General features: G+C 33.5%; 1 protein-coding gene across 2 annotated transcripts in view; it reads left to right on the plus strand.

Annotated features, from left to right (window-relative positions):
- The window catches only part of LOC106469375 (fasciclin-2-like), a 78,428-nt gene that overhangs the window by 29,947 nt on the left and 43,713 nt on the right, over positions 1 to 4,768 (plus strand). The window lies entirely within an intron of this gene.

Consider the following 4,768-nt stretch of genomic DNA (forward strand, 5'->3'; position numbering starts at 1 on the left):
TAACGTTTACGTTTCGTTTGTTTATTAGTATACTACGTCGTCGTACGTACTACGTACGTCGTCGTACGTACGACGACACACACACACACACAATAATATATATATGTGTGTGTGTGTATATATATATATATATATATATATATATAGCAGTTTGCCCCTCAGGCTAAGGCACCCCCCTTCCTACTGTCTGACAGATGTTGGTTTCCAGGGGTTGAGTGTTGGTTGTAGCTCGACCAGCCACATAAGTAAGGTTGGTTACCGTCCTCCTACTGTAGACTGGATGTAAAATTCTCAATGCTGCCATGTTTAGGACTGGAGAAGAACACCCACCTGGTCCCTCTATTTTACTACCATCTGCAAGATGTTGGTTACTTGTGAATCTGGTATTGGTTGTGTTGGAGGTGCATGCCTATGGAGGTGGGTTCTGGGTACAGAAGCTCCTCTTCCCAGCTGATGCTTATTCTAATGTACAGTTGCAGATGCTATCAGGTGTTGGTTGAAGTTGATCTTCCCTTTACAGTCTGTCGCACCCTTGCCACTCCACAGCGGGGGGTCTCATTATTTCTGTAACTTTTCTTGGGGTCCCTCCTTTGTGTCTGCCCTTTTGGTGACACATTATTAATGGATGAAGAGTATACATGGCTCAGAATTGGTGTGGTCTCTCATGGGTGTGTTGTTTTTAGTTCCTTCTCATACCCCATGGTTTTCCTTTGGGTGCTTCCTAACTGGCCCTCCACCTGTTCAGTATGGGATTCTAGCTTTTTGTGAGAGGAGGTAAGATATTGTATCCAAAATTAACATTTTCATAAATTGAAAATGTATTTCCAATAGATACTTACCTCAACTCACATTTCCCACCTGTTCTCTGTACTTCAGGTGTGATTTGGTGTGATCTGACCATTCTTGAAGTGGTTAACAGCTTCAATATTAGGAGAAAGCACTAGTTACGATAGGGGTACTGTTTCATTGCTATCAGTGGACGGTTGCTGCATAATCATTTGCATGTTAGTATGCAGATATCTCATGTTAACATACATGAGGGTAAGTGGGAGTATCAAGACTAGCAAAAATGTGTGCTGATAGAGGGCAGTATAAGTCACAAAAGCTTTTTTGTAAGAGGAGATATCTATTGGTAATGCATTTTCAGATTTAAGAAAATGTTAACTTTACAGTAATTATGAGACCACTCAAATAAAAACACTGAGATCTAATATTTCTTTTGGATACTATTGGCTATTTTTATTAATTTCTGAAATATAAAGTGGTAGAAAAGGTGGACTGGGGGTTTTGTAACCTCTACACCTGCTTAGACAACTTTAAATAATATATTTAGTAATTTCTGAATAAAATGTGTGGGGGTTCACCCCAATGGACCTCTCCACTAGGTTCATACCTGCTTATTCACAATTATAAATTAGAAACATAACACAGTGTAAACAAGCTTTAAATTTACACTATTTAATACTTAAAAGTAGCCAGAGAGTTGGCAGTGTGTGCTATTAGCCAGTTGTCTTGTTTCTAGTCAGCAGTTCAAAATTGTAATAGTGGTAGATATCCTTAATAGCATTGCAATAACAAATATAAGACAAGTAAATTTAGTGGCAGGAGAAATCAAACTTAAGACCCTCAAATCATGAACCCTCCCCCATCCACCCATTTTGTAGCTTTGTGCTTAACATTAAACAAACAAAATGACAATATTTTATTACTTGGATATTGAAAATAATCAAAAACCCTAAACTAATTATGACAATCAATTTAATCATATTTTCAATGTAATTGGTTGTTGGAATAATTGAAAATGGAAATAATTGGAAACACTACTACTAGTTGATTAGTTTTTGGACTTTAATTGATTAATCATAACTTTGATTAAGCAATTAGTTTATAGGATACTATTAGCTGCTTATAGGTAATTGATTATGTCAATTAATTGATTAAATCACTGAGCTCTGATCATCTGGAACAAGAGTTAGATCAAGTTATCCTGCCCAGTGGTCTCAGTTGACTACACTTTTTTTTTTAAGTGTTACATGGCAGGTCTGCATAGATTGAAGTAAGAGTGTACTAATTAGGGTTGTTTTCCAGGGGTAAAGTCACATGCTCCCAATTTTTAGTCTGTTTTATGATATCGAAATATATAGAGAATACAGTTCAAGAAGATCAGTAATCACAACACATCAATCTTTTTTTTATCAGCACAAGCTTAACCAGTGATAACCTACATAAAATGGTGATGGATGCTACTCACTGATTGCAATCCCTCTAGACAATAAGTCAAAATTAAGTATAACTATACCTGAACCTGGCCATTTGGCTGATGAATGTCTTTGTTCCATTTAAAAGAATGTTGCTAAATTTTGCTTCCATTCCATTTGAAGAAACATGGTGTTCTTATAAAATAACTATCTAATGCTACTGTTAAACATTACTTAGTTTCATAAATTTTATTATTTGAATTGAGATATTTCAATCTAGGCTAAAGGGTTAGAAATCATTCTAAACATTATACTCACAAGCTCTATATAAACAAAGCTTTATTTTTATACAAGATTTCAACTTCTGCATTATTCGGAGGGTAAGTGTCTAGTGTTCTCATATCCATAGTTCAAATAGTATGTTACAGAAAAGAACAGTAAAGTGTATGGACGTGATGGTCTGTGACTCAACTGTTTTTAAGAAAGAAGTAAATTTTAAAGAAGAAGAAAATATATTATAATATATAAATTTATATAGATATATATGTATGGTAAGTAATAAAATTTAAAATGTAGTTTTTTGTTTGTAATATCTATTCACAACTATTCAAGTAAAAACAATAAAAATAATTCAAATTTAATAACTAGTAGATGCAACTTTGAACAGGAATAAGTAGCTATTCACAGTCATATAACTGGTATAAATTAAGAAAGCAAAAATAAACTGTAAACTTTTAATATTGGGTAGTCTTATCTTTGAAATACTGTAGGCCTTTCTTTTTTGAATTTGCTCTCATGCTATCACCAAAGTATAAATTGAAGTTCTGAATGTCCTTTACTCGTTGCCATATTTGTCACTTACCCATACTTTTCCACTCTCCCACCTTCCGTATAATGTATTGTACAATTTTCAGGAGATTTTACCTAAGCTCTGCATCCCCACCATAATTTAGGTTTTTGTTTGTAGACAGTTATGCTTTTCTACATCTTTTGTTTGTTTTTGATGAATTCTGAAGTTCACGTTACTTCTGAAGTTAATACTTCAGTTAATGATTTACTTCTTCTAATGCTTCTATCAGTGATAGAAATCCTACTGCTTCTGTTGAAGCTTTATTTTGGCAGTCTTCCCCTGGCTGTGGGGAGTTCATGTAGCTACATTTTCAGCCTTTATTGACCCATATATTCAGTAGTATAAGGTCCTCATGGATGCAACTTTCATGGAACATCACCCTCTCTCTAAGAATAAGTTCTTTTGTGCCTTAGCCTGTGAAACAGAATTTACCAGCCAGCTCTAGTCTTGGTGATATTTCTACTGAACTTGTTTATTTATTTTTTTATTCAGATCTGTAACATTTTAAATATTTAACAAATTTTTGTTACACCTGAAGTTTCTAGTGTTTTGTTACAAGATGCTATTTTGGAATATTTATTTCTCTCTATTTTTCTGACATTTGGGTTATGGCTAATTCTTTTAGAAATAGAGGCAATTCCTAAAGACATCATTTACCTTATATTTCTCATTCCTCTGACCTTTTAAGCAGGGTCTTCATCAATTAATTGGTTTTCTCAGACCTTAGATACTCATATAAATTTTTTGGGGGAGGATCATCCACTCTGTCTTCTCATCAGTGTTTTCATGTTCAGTGTATGATAATGCTTATTTTATTGACTTTCTTCCTCAGCTCAGTTAATAGCTATAAGCTATTCTTCTCGTACTGATCCTTTTTCTCATGAGCAGCTTAATGTTTACAAACTTCTCTTTCTGCAGCACTTAATGATTAGGTTTCAGTTACCATGTGGCTTACTTGCTTCATTTAATATATGAACATGCAGAGTTATTTTTCAACAGATCTCCCCTTGGCATCTCCATTGCATCTTATTACTATAGCAACCAACTCGGGTTTCAGTTATCTAAATATCACTAATGTTGTATTTCAAGTGATAATACAATATAATATTTATTCATGCACCATTTTTTAAAATATTTTGATGACAAAATTCTCATTTTGCAATTTAGAATGACATTCAAACAGGCAAGTATGGCAATTTAGCTACATGTTTTTATGTTGTTCATTTCAATATAGTGTACTTCTATTTTTGTGTATATTAAAAAGAACGTGACCACTGTTGGTTAGTACAACAGGCAGATCTGAATAGTAGACATATTCAGCTTTCCAATGATATATGATGTACCCATATCAGAGATGGGGATATTGAACTCGAGGAAATCCCACCCATGCAGCACATTTAATAAACAGTCATTGTGGTATGTACCATTTGTCTAAGCTTAAGGATTAGTGCACCTATATGCTCTTTCTGTATTCAGTTTACAAGGACATTACCTAACTACATGGTAAACACCTGCAGGAAAATTTATAAAAATTTACTTGAATATGATTAATTAAAGATTTATTCTTGACCAGTTGTGGAAAGATGAAACATCGCAGTTTCTCTAAAGTCACAAATTTACTTTAACATTAAACTTATTAATTAGTAACGATTGTATTGTTTTTATCATTGTACTATGGCTTTATATATATATATATATATATATATATATATATATATAA

Source organism: Limulus polyphemus, unplaced genomic scaffold (genome assembly GCF_000517525.1).
Source record: "Limulus polyphemus unplaced genomic scaffold, Limulus_polyphemus-2.1.2 Scaffold3453, whole genome shotgun sequence".
NCBI classification, from domain to species: domain Eukaryota; kingdom Metazoa; phylum Arthropoda; class Merostomata; order Xiphosura; family Limulidae; genus Limulus; species Limulus polyphemus.